The 15,447-nt window shown below is 51.4% G+C and overlaps 1 protein-coding gene across 4 annotated transcripts in view; it reads left to right on the top strand.

The window, feature by feature from the left end:
* The window catches only part of BCL9L (BCL9 like), a 46,256-nt gene that overhangs the window by 7,362 nt on the left and 23,447 nt on the right, over window positions 1-15,447 (top strand). The window contains exon 1 of one of the 4 annotated variants that reach the window (XM_068994622.1): window positions 10,862-10,912. The exons of 2 other annotated variants lie outside the window; for them this stretch is intronic. The gene's annotated coding sequence lies outside the window, so the exon portion shown is untranslated. Of the gene's footprint in view, window positions 1-10,861; window positions 10,913-12,583; window positions 12,706-15,447 lie in introns of those variants that run through there. One more of the 4 variants, XM_068994621.1, reaches the window with a different exon arrangement.

Below are 15,447 nucleotides of genomic sequence, written 5' to 3'. Positions count from 1 at the left end.
GCTGCCCCCCTCATTCTCACAGCCTGGTTTCTATTTTCTTTTCCAAGGTCCAAGATGTTTTGAATTATGCAGCCTGCGCCTCCCGCGGGGCTCCTTGAGCAGCCGCCTAACGAGCTGAGCTCCTGACAAACTTTGCTCTGGCTTTGGCTATGCTTGGAAAATTTTACAGCCTTTTCAGAAAAAGGAAATGCCAGGAAAGGCCTGTCTCTTCTTACTTTTATGAGGGGGTCCCAGTTGAGAGAGGGTGAGATGAGTTTGGAAGAGAAGACAGGAAGGATTTTGTATGTGGCGGTACATGCACTTTCTAGTGATCAGGGTGAGCGGACTCGGTGATCTTCCTGTAGTGGGCACAGTGGGGGCGAGACCTGCAGGGCACTTGGTGGATGCACCACGGACACAGGAAGCAGTGACTCCTTTGCTGCAGGGAGGTGGTGGTCTGTGCCTTTCCTCTAGCTGCCAGCATAGCCACTGGCTGTTTAATTTTCATTAATTATGCTTTTTCTGAATGGCGATGGTTTTATTTCTACTGTGGTCGCAGGCCACGTGGACATGCTGCATGTCGGTCCCCAAGGCTCGGGGGAAGGATTGCCACCGGGTGCTGTGCTGGTGGTTTCCTTATCAGGGGATAGCACAGCGCCCAGGCAGAGTGTTGTGGGCATAGGGGTGTATGAATGCAGGTGCTGCCAGCACAATGTTTTTACCCTGAAGGGATAGTCTTGTGTTATTTCTCCCTTTGGATGAGAAACCATGTTACAGAAGGAGAAACTGGGACCCAAAATAAATGGTGACTTGCTTGCCTTCCCTTTGTAAGATGGTGCTGAGAAGGGAGCAAGGAGCCCTCTGTTTTGGGTAAACTCCCCCTTGGTGAGGTGCTGAAAGTCTGCCCTTGCATTTGTCTGGTTTCCTTCAGGAGAGCCCACCAGTGATGTCATAGATCTCTCAACAAGTACTTCTGTCTGGAGAGGCACTGAGGGTAGAGGCTGGTCCTTGCCATCCTCCTTGCATACCCTCCCAGTGTCCCAGATCCCTTTCCAATGGTGAAAACATATCTGTGGAGACTGGGATGGGGTTCTTGGTTGGAGCCTGTAAAAACACAGCAGCCTGGGGAGTTGTGGAACTTCTCCAGTGGGGGGGATTGAGGTTTCTGTGTGATCCATAGGCATCAGCTGCTGCCAGTCGTTGTGGATGAGCATCAGACATGGGCAGTGATTGCTCTAGGTGGAAGGCGCCTCACACTGCTCCTGCTTTGAGGGCTTTGCCCATTATACTTGTCAGGAGTGTGGCTCTGGATAGCTGTTTGATTTGGCAGCCTGTGCAGGCCTGGTAGCCCTAAGATGCAGGCGCCGGAATTGTGCCCTACTCTCCCTTTTTTTCATTGCTCTACCCATCCTCTGCTTTCTGCTATTTTGGACAGGAGAAAAAGCACCTCCTCATGGCTGTGTCCCCTCCTCCACCTGAGAAATGAGTGATATACCCCCTTTCCTTTCTCGGGGCTCATGCACAGAAGCTGAGATTACATTCGACAGGAGAGGCCAAGCACCTTCACTCTGCTGCTGGGAATTTTGAGAGTGGCCCTCCTGTTGGCTTCTCGCAGTGATGAGCTTCTCCGTCCCAGCTTGTTCTCAGAGCTCAAAATGTGTGGGAAGCTGCTGGAGATGCTATTGAAAAAATAGTTAAATATTTTATAGTTATTTATTTCTGTGATGCCATCTCCATATATATGGTTTAGAATGGCTGAAGTGGATGGTTTTTGTACTCCTTAATTAGTTTCCTAATTTTCAGTGGGGAATCCTGTTTCATGTGAACTTGACATTGTGAAAGAAAAGACCAAGCTCTGCTTGTCCTGTTTGCCATCAGAACAGTACAAACCCAAAGGGAGCACAGATAAGTGCAGGGGCATGGCTGTGCTTCAGTCTGTAGCACCTCTCCTCCCAAAACATTTCTGCAGGTTAGAGGTTCAGTAATGATCTGCCTAGACTGCCCACCTCCTTTGGAGAATGCAGTGTGAGTTTCTTGCTCCTCATTCTCGTAAAAAAAAAACAAAACCAAAAAAACCACCAAAGCAAACAAAAGCTGCTCCAAAACCCAAAACCAAAAAGTCAGTTTCACGAGTTGAAATTGCAAACATCTTGTTGATAAAAGAAGAGTTGCTTTGCCTAAAGCAGAGCTTCAGCAAAGAAGTGTCCAGCCATTTGCAAATATCTTGATATAATTTTAGCCCTGATGTGTTATTTTAGTGAGAAGAGTGATTTTTCCACCTGCTTGTGTGGTCAGGACCTTACCTGTAAGCAGTTGCTTCTCACCCCACCTTGCGATTTCAGAATATATGGAGACTCAGCTACTGGTGGCAAATGTTTATAATTTAGTTTATTATGCTTTTTAATCAAAAGCAGTTTCACCAAGTCCTAGTCTGATTAAAATGTATTCCTTATATTAGTAGGGTTTAGTCTTCCTTTTTTTTCCACCATACTGTAAGAGCCTCAGGCATTTTTCTGATGCTGTTGCAATAATAGGCTACCATTGATAAGTCCTTTCCCCAGAACTCCAAGCAGCAGCCTAGAAGCCCTTGGAGAGGCCCATGGAGGTCCACAGTGGGTAGGTTTAACACCAGTGAAGCAAACTAACTACCCTGGGATTTCTGTTTCTGAGGCTGATGCTGGCAGTGCCATGTTCTGAGCTCTTTCACTGGAAAGGGACAACGTTGACGTCGCTCAGGGCTGCTGATTCCTGTCTGGGTGATGACATTTATATTCATCTCACTGCAACCAGATGGAGAAGTTAATTGCTTTGCCCAGCCTCGGGTTGAAACAATACTGCAGAAGAGGGTAACTGTGGCTGGTGGTTAGTTAGTTGGAAGGGGAGAGAGAAGAGGTGAGCATATCCAAGAGTAATGCCATGTTTTGGCATTGTCCTTCCTCCAGGACCTGGTCCTGAGCATATTGGGTGGCTGCTCTTTCACTGTTTGATCTGTGGCTGTTTCTGTCTGTGTGTGGTCCAGTGGCTGGGGCTATGGTGGCTGTTTGCAGTGTTTTCAGAAAAGCTACCGGGGGTACGCAAAGAATTGATCTTCCTTGGAAGCTGACAGAAGAATCCCAATAGCAAACACTCCAGGAAGTCAGGCTCCTACTTCTCTTGCTACCTTCTTGCCTCCCCAATGGGCAGAGATATTGATGTGCCCGTACTTCAACTCAGATCATGTGCAAGTGGCTCAGCATGAGGTGAGAGCCCAGCAGTGCTTCTGCCAGACATGATGTGCTGATGATCAGGGAGGGGATAAGGCAAAGCTGGGACTTGGCTCAAGAGGAACATCCAGGCTCTCCTTTGCATACAAGGTGTGCGTCTGTGGGGTCCTCCCTGCTCTGGTGAGCTGTGGCTAATGGCTCACCCTGGACTCGGAAAGGAGGAGGGGTGTGGGGGAGTTGGGATTGTAGCATTGAAACAGTAAGGAATCTGTGCTTCGCCCTTGGCCAGTAGACTAGTCTAATGCCATGTCTGATTTGCATATCAATTAATTTTTATTTTAAAAGGACTCAAGTGGACCCCAAGTGCCAGACTGCATCTCGGTATGTGCAGGAAGAACCCAGGAACTGCTTGATTTGATCTGAACAAGCCTGTGGATGGTATTGCTTAATGAGTCAAAGATAACCCTCTGGGTGAAGTCAGTTCCTCTCAGTCTGAAATGGGCAATTGCCAATTTTTCTGGGGGTCTTCAGGTCCCATTGAACAGTCTGGGCAGTGATTGAGTGAGAGTCTTGTAGTCACTGGTGATGGTCAGGATCCTCTCTGATGGTAGGATGGCTTGCCTGGGACCTGCCACTGCCCTCGGGGGTCCCAGTGCCAAGGGACCAATTATCTAAGGTGCTGCTTCCCATCATTGTATGACTTGTCAGACCCAATGCTGCTCGGCGGACCACATCTTGGGTTCAGGACAAAACCCATGGGAGAGAGATGGTTGCAAGGTAGCTGCTGGCTGTAGAGCTCCTCTGGTCAGCCTCACTGCTGTGGGATGGGGAGAAAGCCAACATCCCCTGCCCAGAGGCAGGAAATGAGAACCACGTGGGCTGACTTGAAGCGTCACTGGCAACTGATGCTTTCAACAAAAGCAGTGTGGCTGGGATTGGGCTCACTGGCTGACTGCCATGGCGCTGGTGGTCTTGTTCAGTGTCCTCCATTTGCAAAGAGAGGGGGGGCAAAAGGAGTGTCCCCATTTGGCTCCAGTGCTCAAAGGGGGAGGCTGCAGCCAGAGCTGGTCTCTCTTCCTCTTTCTGCTGTGCATCCACCCTTAGGCACTTGTCTGGGCTCTCACTCTGAGTGTCCAGCTGTTGCATATGCCAGGAATAAAGGCAGCTCATGGGCTGTGGCATGCTGCCTTCGCCCAGGCCCCTGTAGACAGACTTGGCCCCAGCACAACAGCTGTGCTGGGGTTTGCAGCTGCCACTGCTTCCAGGGCAAGAAGGGTCTTGCAGTTTTCATGACAGGGTTTTTTTCTCCTGCATTTGAGGTCTCTCAGCAGTCATCCTGAAGTCTTCCTCCAACCCCAGCTGAGGTGCCAGGACTCCCGCTTCCCATCGCTGAAGTAGTGGTTATCAGAGGGTAAAGCAACATAAGCTTTTAGGTGGACCCTGTCGTGTTTGTCCTGTTCCATTACAGTGCAGCACCAGTGGTACCAGCCGCTGCCTTCCTCCCCTCTCTGGGCTGGAGCGCTGCAGGCTCTCAGCAAATGCTGTCTGCGGACATCTGCTGCCTCCTCCCCCACTGCCTCCTGGCAAGCAGCAGCAGCTTCCCAGCAAACAGCCTGCTCTTTGCATCACCCCCCACACACCCAACCAAAGCTCCCTTCTGCTCTTACAGGCACCTTCGCAGGACCTTGAAATGGTGGTTTCCCTCATGCTGGCTTGGCTCCAAGCAGCCTTCTGCTTCACAAGACCATAGCTGAAAAAAATCAGGGTGCCTGATGGAGGAGAAAGGCTTATTAAAGGTGATGCTTACCGGGTTCTGGCTCACGATTCAAACAGGCAGCCCTCTCTTTGGCGGGGCTCCAGCCAGTGCCTGAGGCAGGCACAAAGTCTGGGGCAAAAAGCTTGGAGCCGTTTGACTGGAGCAGATGTGGCAAGGTCAGCTGTGAACTGCAGCCCTGGTGCCAGAGCTGGATGCTTTGCGCCGGTGTGTGGCTTGAGTGTGTCATGTGCAGCTAAGGGAGGCAAAGTTCACTTTTGCAGGTATTCATGTGGCCCCTTCCAGGAGACAGGAGCTTTGTTTCTTTCTGCTCTGGCCAAGTAGTGGGATTATGTGGTCCTTGGTTGTAGACAGCCACAAAGCTGTGGATTTCTGTCCCCTGAGAATAACCCCCAGGCTTGATAGTCCTGCCGTCTTGGCAGTAGGAAGCACCTGGCAAAGTGGCATTTCTGTGGGTTCAGTCTCTCAGTGCTGCTGCACCAGGTTCCCATCTGTGGGTATTAGTGTTTTGCACCAGAAGGTGTGGCAGTAACCTAAGAGATCTTTATCCCAAGCCCAGGCAGTCCCCTAAGCCAGAGTTGCCAAGATGCCCTGGCTGCATCTTGTGTGCTTCTAGCCTGGGGACTTTTCTGGAGAGCAGAGGAGCTGGGAGGGATGGAGCGGAAGGATTTAATGAAGTGGGCACGAGAAGCGTAGCAAACTCCTTTCTCCTGAAACCAGTGAAGCAGCAGCTGGGAGCATGAAGGCAATGCCTGTCTGTGATCTCAGGGAATGCCCAGAAGGAGGGCTGAGGTACATGGATTAGTCAGAAGAGATGGTAGAGGATGAAAGAGGACTCAGCAGCTCTGACTGTAAAGGCAGTTTTGGAAGAAGGAGCTGGAGGGATTGCAGGTGGGACACGTAAACAGGAGCTTGGAAAGATGGGATTAACAAAGCCAGTGGGGAAATTTGCCGTTTTGTACATGGATCCAGAAAGATGTGAGCACAATTTGAAGTGATTTAGACAAGAAGGCACAACTCTGTGTTTGGAGGGAGAAGGGATCATCATCTTCACTGTGACCATCTTTGCGGTGGAGGAGTGCAGAGGCACAGCCAGATCCCCCCAGGCAGCTTGGAGGAAGCTTGGTGTTAGGTGGAAGAGTATTGCTTGGCACACAGTTGACAGTAGGTTCTGGCCCCCCTGTTTAGTTAGTAAGGCTGTGGTCCATAGCTGCATCTGGTGTCAGAAATGGTAGTGGGAGAGCTGTGTGGATGGCATGTAAATGCTGCTGGAGGAGCCTGCAAAATCATCTGAATACCTGTGGTGGATGTGGCACAGAGTTGGGAGCTATGGGACATGGTGTCTGGCTGACAGCGAACAGTGAGACCAGGGGCTGCATGGCAATCAGGGCCAAGGCTCTGTGGTGTCACCAGCAAAGGGCCCTGGTACACCTGTCGGCACACTTCTGGGTGCCAGTCTGTGGCAACTGGGCCCAGTGCTGCTGCACGGAGGGAAAGAGCCTGGAGCAGATCCAGCAGCCAGACCCAAGTCGAGTGCTTGGGTGTGCTGTCTGCCTGGGCAGTAGCTGCAGGCCCCTTCTCCTTGTTGGTGTGGCGCTGAGCATGAAGGAGATGAAGCAAGGAAAGGATGAGGCATGTGTTTGAGAGGGAGATGAGAGATGCCACTGAGAAACAGATTTGAGCTCTCTTCTTTTTGTGCAGTCAAATACTCAGTGGGATGGGGGCAGAGGGGCTGGGCTGCAGGCCAGAAACACTCACACACATCCCTGAGAGGGGAAGCTGAAATGCTGCAGGAAGCCATGCTCTTGCTTGCACAGGTGATCCAGAGCCTGCTGCAACTCAGGGGTGACACAGCAAAGCCATGCCTCCCCCAGCCATCTAGAGCCTGTCCCAGAGCCTAGGAGGAGACAGCTAAGGAGGTAAGAGGGCTCTGGCAGGCAGCCTTTAAAGCCCCCACTGGGGAATAGGGGTGTCACCAGCAAGGACTGGTAGGTTCTGGTGTTTACCCAATGCTGAGGAGAAGCAGAAGGTGCTGTGTAGAGGCCAATTGTTGCCTCCCCCGGGAGATCAGTGCGGGAGTGCAGGGGAAGGCAGCTGGGCACAGTGTTATCCTGAGAAGAAAGCACTGATAATTAGAGACAGAGGGAGCACCAGGGCTGAGGAGATTGCTAGGGAGGACATCCTTCCTTTGAGCAGGGAAGGGGTGCCAAGGGTCTAGCAGGACTCTGGCCACAGGAGCGCTCTCTCCTGTGAGTGCCGTGGTTAGTGCCTCTGGTTGTGACTGTGTGCCCAAAGGCTTCCCGGAGGGAAGTGGCATGGCAGGTGCAGGCATATGAACTGCAGGGACTGTTGCTGGGCTCAAGGAGAGTGATACCTGGCTCTTCTCCCTTCTCTGGTGGTGCTGGGTGCATTCCTGAGTTACCGTTCTCTCTGTGCCAAGGCTGGTACAAGACTTTTCCCCAAGTGCTTGGCTGTCACTCTTCTGGGCTCTTGTTTTCCTCTGCAAGGAGTCCAACTCCTAGACTGGGCCTGCAAGCACAGGACTCTGTCACTAGTGGGTCAGGAGCAGGCTGAGCTAGCACACGGGGAGCTAAGCACAGGCCCCAGGCGACACTGAAGCACCAGCTGGCCCTTTTGGGAGGCCAGTGGCCTCCCTAGCCCAGACTCATGTGGGGTGGCCCCAGTGGGCCTGCAGCAGCTGTCTTCCCTGCACTGGAAGGATGGAGCCAAGAACAGGGGAAGGGAGAAATCAGCCTGCAAAGGGTTAATAGTGGCTCCAGCCTGCTGCTCAAAGCCCAGGCCCTGCTGCAGGAGTGGTGTTGAGCAGCCTGCTCCAGTTGGCATCTGTCCCAGAATGCTTTGGAAAAGCACTGGCCTCTGACCCCCAGTACAAACTGAGCCCAGCACGTGGGAGGGAGAAATTACTCCCAGACCTTCAGGCTCCAGGGTTTACAAGCTGCCTGCAATAAAGCAGCCATTTTTCCCGACAGTTATTAAATCTCCCCTTTTAGCTCACTGCAAACTCTGCCTGTCGTTCCCCTACCCTGTCCCCAGCCCCACGTTGTGCTTCTCCTACTCAAGCCCAAAACACCTCTAAAAGGTGAGGCAGGCCTTTTGGGGGAAGGCTGAAGGCTGGGGAGAACTCCAGCCACTGGTTCATGAGCAGTGCCCCTCGCCCTGCAGCAGCGGGTCCCATCCGGCTTGGCTGCTGTACTTGCGTCTGTCTGCCTGCTTCCTGCATGAGCCAGTGCAGGCAGCAGCAACCTCCCTGGGTACCTTGCTGCAGCAATCCCTGGGGAAATCCTGCACCTGCTTCCCCCACTTGTGGGGTGCACATCTGCACCCCTCTTCTGAGCCCCCATGCGGCCAGTGGGGCTCTGCTGATGGACCACATTTCAGTGTTGTCTTAGTGCCCATGCTGGGGACTGGGAACCAAAGGGCAAAGGTTTTCTTCTTGGCCTTGCTGATGGCTAGGGCAACTATGGACAGGGCCTTGGTTTTTCTTTGCCTCAGTTCTGCTATCTTGAAATGGGAACAGGAGCAGGGTTTGCACTTACCTGTCGTCAGCTCCTTAGGTAACTTATTCTGTCTGCACTCCCTGCAGTGAGCGACGGATTAATTGCCAGGGAGGCTGGCCAGTTTCTATGGGAGATCACTGCGTGGGAGGCTCACGAGGCTTCCTTCACCAGCTAGTGTTTGTAATGACTGCTGCAGCTGCAGACTGCCAAGAACTGCTTATTCACATAGGATTTTGTGACCATTCAGTTGTATGGAAGAGCCGAGTTGGCATGGAGCAGTGAGCACTGCCTGTCTGGTGCTGTGCTGAACATGCCAGCATGTTGAGTTGCTGCAAAGGGTGTGGGGAGCACGTGTTTTTGTTTGTACAGTACTTTGGGAACAGAACACTCGTTACAAGTGGCTACCATGCCATGGGCACTGTGGGAGCCAGATAAATAAAATGGGAGCTGGTATTTCAAAACAACCTCTTCCCTGCTCCTCCCACTGCCTGTGCACATTCCTCTGGTGATGAGCAGGCAAAGGTGAGGAGGTGCCCACAGAATGCAGCTGTAGCCCATGGCCCAAGAGCAGCAGCAGGCAGTCTAGACTCCACAGCTTTCTTCCCAGCAGATGTGGGACACATTGAATGGAGCAGGTCACCTTAGCCTTGGCCATGCCACCCATCAGGCAGGTGACACGTGCCTGGGGACCCAGACCGAAGTCCCTAGCCCTTGAGGTAGCTGGAGGAAACCAGCTCTGAGGGTAGCCCTGGAGCCTTAGGCTTTCACTGCACTTCTTTTTTGGACCCAGTGGTTTGCCAGGAGCAAAGTGCCTTAGCGGGAGTCTCACATTGCACTGGCACTGGCACCGGCAGACCTGTGCTGGGCCTTGCTCTGTGCTGCACCTCTGGGCACAATGAGGCAGGGAAGTCATTTTCCTAAACGTGTCTTGGGCCGGTCTAGGATTTACTCGATACACAAGAAAAAAGCACGTTCATCTGAATCTCCTTCTCTCCTCTCTCTGAGGCTTGGTTTTGTTTTTAAATCTATATGGCAAGCGACCAAATTGGCTGAGTCAGTCAGCTGGCTGGCCACCAGAAGTAAAAATGCGGTTTTGTCCCCTCCCTTGTTCCAGCCCCCTTCCCCCTGGATTTTTTTTCTCCTTCACTTAGCGACAGTTTCATGTATTTACAACAAACCTCTTTCTGCCTCATTCTCTCTTGGGGCTGGGACAAGTGGAAGCTGGTTTTTATTTTCAGAATCAGCCTAGGGAGAGAAGGTGCAGGAGGGCAGCCTGGCTTTGCCTTCTTGCTTCTGCTCACAGTGATGCTGCCTGGGAGGAGGGGGAGCTCCCTGCTGTGTTCAGGCCTTTGCGGCTGATGGCAGCATCTGCTGTCCTACAGGCAATTAGATAGAGAGGTGAAGTGCCTTGCCGAAGGACATGCAGGCCAGGCCTGGGAGGATGGGAACTGAGAGTCAAGTCTCCTTTGGATGCTGACTCTCAGAAGCCATGCTGGCCATGGGCTGGCTTTCAGTGGGCAGGAGGCTATGTGAGGTTCCTGAGTGTTTACCAATGCTCCTGGCTGCTGTGGTATAGGGATGGTCTGGTTGAAATGTGCCCTGAAGTTGTCTCTTCCACTGGGAAGATGGGAGCCAACACTCCTGTGTGAATAGCCAACATCTTGTAGAGGGGCAAGATGCTCTTTTGTCAAGGGGGAACCAGGGGTGTTTGGCTGCTCTGCTGGCCCTCTGCATGGGCAGCTGGCCAGGTTTCAGGCACCTCGTGCTGTTGGGTTGCTTACGATGCCTGTATCCTGAGGACAGGAGCCCAAGGGGTGGTTTTCTTGCTGTGGCCTGTGGTTTGGCCATCAACATTGTTACTTCCTAGGCATCCAAATTCTGTAGCCCCATCTGTGGGCAGCCTTGTGACCCATTCCCCAGGGTGGAGAGGAGATGGTGCAGGGGGTGAAGCAGGTGTGATCCAAGTACTCACTTTGCTTCTTCTCTCCTTTCTTGTGGCAAGCCTGTGTTCCAGCCTGAACTGTGTGACAGATCATGACAAGTCATGGGATCTCAATGTGTGTCTCAGCTCCCAGCGGGTCACTGGGTGCCGGAGCGTATGGCACCCCACAGAAGTAAAACTTACTGAGCTGTAAATAAAGGAGGCTCCTCCAGCGAGAAGTTTTCAGATGCTAATTGGCCAGTTGGCTTCAGAGACAGATTTTCTTAATTTCTATGTTGATTTTTGCTCTTTCAACTGCATACAATACAGCAGATTCTTCAGTCTGACTCTGGCTTCCATGTACTTCAGCAAGGGGGCTGCATGAGAGTGAGCAGCTGGCTACCTGCTGTGAGCTACGCAGTAGCTGAGGATACCCACATTGGTCTGAACTAGTTTGCTGCTTCCTCTTGTCACATATCACAACATAATCGCAGGACATACTTCTGAGGCAGCAAAGGTGAGGAAGGGGAGAAACTGATTTAATGTTTTTTATTTCAGCAAGGATGTGATGGGCTAAGAAATGTTAAAAGGCAAAATAAATCCTTCACAATATTTTGCTCTGTTGAAATGAAGGGAACTGAAAGATGGACAAAGAGGCTTGAAAACACAGTGGGGAAAGGTACCCACAAGTTGCTGGTAAGGCTGAGCCTCTTTGCCACATGTCACATGGGGAATGCAGACATGAGGGGAACAATAGCTATATTATTCCACAAGAGGTATGTCTCTGCACATGTAGTTGTGCCCCCACCTCTTCTCTGATGGCTGGTGGCCATTTTTGATGGTCAGCTATATGGTAAAGCTGGAGGTGGCTGTGAAAGTGCTGCAGTGTGCAGACATCTGCGGTTCATACAGGAATTGTGGCAGCAGGACAGAAGAGGTGAGGAAAAGTGAGAAGCAATGCTGGGATCTGGTGTTGGCAGAGATTTCTGGGACTGGAAATTAGTAGAGGGTAATGGATGCTGCGTGTTTGGTGGGCGGTAAGGGGAGCTTTGAGGTCAGGAGGATGCTGGGGATGTATCTCCTGCCTTGTGCCTAGTCCTCAACCTGTCATCACTTCTCTTTCTTTTCCCATCTCTTAAAGAGTTTATGCCTGTGGGCTTGAGGAGGGGGGGGGAGAGGAGAGCTCTGTAGCGATACCTGAGTGTCTCTGTGATGGAATCCCTGTGCCTGACAGAGCCACCCTTTTTCCTTAAACTTACTTGTGGTCATTCACTCAGCAACCATCCATGACAGAAGAAGAAGAGGAATGGTTTGGAATGGAATATAGTGGTCTTCAGTTTGCTGGCACCTGTGGCCAGATGCTGAAGTGGATACCATTGTTTTCCACCAAACATGGAGCACACTGGGGACCTGACCCGGTACGGGAACTTTTTGTGTGCGGTGCTTTTGGAAATTGTCTGTGTTAGTGGATGTCTGCTTGATCCTGGTACTTACCCTGTTCACTTTTGGTTTTGCCAGAGAGAAGGAAACAAGACTTGTCAGTTCAGTTTTGTCCTAGTTGGTGTCATTTTTCAGTCCTTGCCTAGCTGGATTGCAAACCTGTGGGGATCTCGAAATCCCATTGCTCTTTCTGACAGATAGGGGTCGGGAAAATAATCCTGAAATTGATCTGCTGTTTAAATCCTTTCCATCTTATGGTCTGAAACCTCTGATGAACTGCCTGGCCTTCAGCCCCCCTGTTTACACCCTAGCTGGACTCCTCAAAATGCTGGTGCTGCCTTACAGCTGTTTGTGATGTTCCTCCACCCAACAACAAGGTTTTTAAAGTCAAGGGAATGGAGGAGGGAAGCATCCCTGAGGGACTACTTAACTTTCAGACTTGCTTGCATTCTGCTCCCCAGGCAGGTGACTGGAGTTTGGCACAGTCTGTTTCTAACCTCATCACCAGGAAAGATGCTTGTAACAAGGTCTGACCCATGGGCAAACTTCTAAACAAAAAACAAACTCCTGCAGCAAATCAATACCTGGATCAATGGGGTTTTTTTCCTCTCTCAGAAATAGAGTACAGCTGTGTCGGCTCAGTCTGCTGAGGCTGTTTCCTAGGTCGTCTCCCTGCCAAAGCCTGAAATGAAGAGCTGGAATTTCAAGCTCTTTTCCATTTCTGTTGTCACCTGAGTTGAAGGAGTACCTGCCTTTTAGGCTTCACTGAAGATCTTGCTTACAGTTCTTGGAGTTAGCTGGCTATCTCCAGTACATCAGAGGGGTGAAAGGCACCGGGCAGCTTGGCAAACCCTGAGCAGAACTGTGGTGGTATGTGCTTTTTGCCTTCTGACCTTCCTACTTGTCGGGTGCCCTTTTGAATGCACTCTGGAAAAAGGCAAATGACACTTCAGTGGACTCAGTCCCTTCCACTAGCCCATGCCTGTAGGGACAGTTTTGAGGGAGTCCTCCACAGTGTTTCCCACCAGTGGGGGAGTGTGTGTGTGTGTTTGTGTGTGTGCACGCACGCATGCGTGCCTGTGCTGGACAAGGAGGCGTAGCACCACGTGGGCTCTGCTGTGGCAGGTGTTCACCATCACATCACCATGGAGGTTAGGGAATGGCAGAAATGGAGCAATCTGAAACAGCCCCGTCCTGCACAACCAGGCGCTTTGTGTTTGGAGCTTTGTCTGTAGTTTTACTTGGTCTGGAAGGGAAAATCACTCTTGTGGAAGTAGTTAGAGATGAAAATGTAGCTGCTATCTGATCCTTGGCCTGTTGTCACTATGTGGAGGATGGACACTGCATATTTCCTCCCTGGGGCTGCGCATGCACATCACCCTATGATGCGGTGTCAGCAGGGTCAGCAGCCAGGGCTGAGCTTCTTTGTGGTGGTCTCCAGTGAATAATGGGTGTTTGAGTATGAGCTGTGTTGGGCACACAGCAGGTGGACAGCACTGTGTCCTGAGGATGTTGAGGATGATGGCCTGTCTGCTCCTGGACAATATGTCCGGATTTGGACAGCTATTTCCTATTTTGCATTTGACCATGGAGATGATTGTTGTCCCATGTGGAGTAAGGCTAATAGGCTTGTGGAGTGGGCTTGGCAGTTAGACGGGTGAACCCACTAATGTCTGTGATGTTTGGAAAGAGCTATGAGAGACTTGTAGCTCACTCTGCTCCAAAGCTTTATATACCTGCAACCTTGCCCAGGCTCTCTCTGTGGAGTGTTTGAGAAAATCCTGCAAGCTGCAGCTGGATGTGAGTAGGGTGGTGTGTCCTGGGCCTTGCACATACCAGGCTTTACTTGCTTTCACAGTGAAGTTCTGGTGCCCAGAGGTGGGACTGCTGAATTTGCTGAGCCAAGCATTGAGCAAGAGAACCGGTGTCCTCTGTTCCCTGCTGTGCTGTAGGGTAGGCTCCCTGTCTGGATTGGAGTGCCAGGGCCTGGGTACAGCGGGACTTCTCATGCTGAGGCCAAGCAGGGCTGGGCTGCAGGAGGAGAGGTGCCTGGCTGTGTCCTGCAGCACTGCTGTCCCACCGAGGAAGAAGGCATGGCAGGACTTCATCACATCCACCAGCAGAGAGGCTTCCACCTTCTCTCTCACCCACACGCTGGTACAGACACGCACACGTGTATAGATACAGGTTCATACCAGCGGGAACATGCTCATGCGGATTTACATGAATTCGCAGTTAAGCAGGCACACCCACGCCAGCACGGATGCAAACAGACCCATGCTGTTGCAGGCCTGCTCGCTGTCATAGAGGCAGACGTGTTCATATTTGCACGACTCTAGGCTTGTGCTGGCACAGGCGCAGGCATACATGCTCCTGCGCTCACAGACACTGGCAACGGAGCTAAGCCATGGCACTGGTCTATTTTTGGGAGCACTCCTAAGAATTGTGAGCGTGTTTCAGATGTTAGAGTCTTAGATGGGGGAAAGCTAGAACAGATGGCTGGAGGGTTCAGAGCAGCAGCCCTGCTGAGAACAGATATTTATAGGCAGATTTAACCCTTGTGTGGTCTCTGGAGCCACGTTTAAAGGGACAGCATCTGGAGCAAACGTGGTAGAGCCAAGCAATGACCTCTGAGGGTGTGCTGTCCTATCTCGTTTCTGTGAGCCGATTATCAGTGTAGTCTGGAAATCCCGTCTATGCTCTACCTCTTTCTCAGGGGATGCAGCTTTCCCTAGACCATGGAGCCTGGTTTCTATAAGCCTCGGTGAAAATGGGCTGGTTGTGGTTATTATTTGCTGACCAAGCTGGGGCAGCGGGTACTGCGGCTGCCCTGTGCTTGCGTGACCAGCAAAATGAGGACAAAGATTGTTTTGTCCCTCTTGCCCTGATTTTTTCCTTTTTTTTTTTTCTTTTCTCTTTTAGCAAAAGGTTACCCAGATTCTTCCTTTTCCTTGCTGGAAGCAGATACTGTGTTTTCTTTCAGGCATGACATCTTGTAAAGAGATACAGATTAAGTAAAGCCTGCCCTGTCAGATCCATCAGATGTTTTTACCTGCCCTCATCTTGGACTCTTGTGCTTGAGCATTTAGGGGAGAGCAAAACCCAGCTGGGGGTTCTGCTGCTTTGTTGCACAGAATTGGCTGCAAAGTGAGGAGTATGGCAGGTTTGCAGTGACAGCTCTATTTGCAGTCCTTTCTTCGAGACCATCTAGCCTGCCTTTTGGGGTCTAAGGTAGTGTTGTATTTAACTTGTCTGGAATGTCTTGAAGTGGCCTTCACAGAGCTGAGTATCAGACACAGGAGAAAGTGATCTGGGGGGAAGGAAGAAAGCCATGCCCTCAGGTGGGACATGTAAAGAACTGACAGAGTAGTTATCTGAGAGTTGCAGGGAAGAAGGCACTGTCTCTGAAAGCATGAACTGGGGTGCAGACCTGGGGAGCTGTGTGAGTCTGTTCAGGCTGCTTTTCAGTTTGGCAAAATCAGGGAGCAGTGGCACTCCTGGAGCTAGTGCAGGGCACTGAGAGACTGGATAAAAAAGAAACTGAGGTGGGTGCTACTGGCAGAGTTGGTGCTGCCAGGTCAGAGAACGATGGCCTGTATTTGTGCTCCTAAA

The sequence above is a fragment of the Aphelocoma coerulescens genome, chromosome 24 (assembly GCF_041296385.1).
Source record: "Aphelocoma coerulescens isolate FSJ_1873_10779 chromosome 24, UR_Acoe_1.0, whole genome shotgun sequence".
NCBI classification, from domain to species: Eukaryota; Metazoa; Chordata; class Aves; order Passeriformes; family Corvidae; genus Aphelocoma; species Aphelocoma coerulescens.
This window is presented reverse-complemented; position numbering and strand designations above follow the sequence as displayed.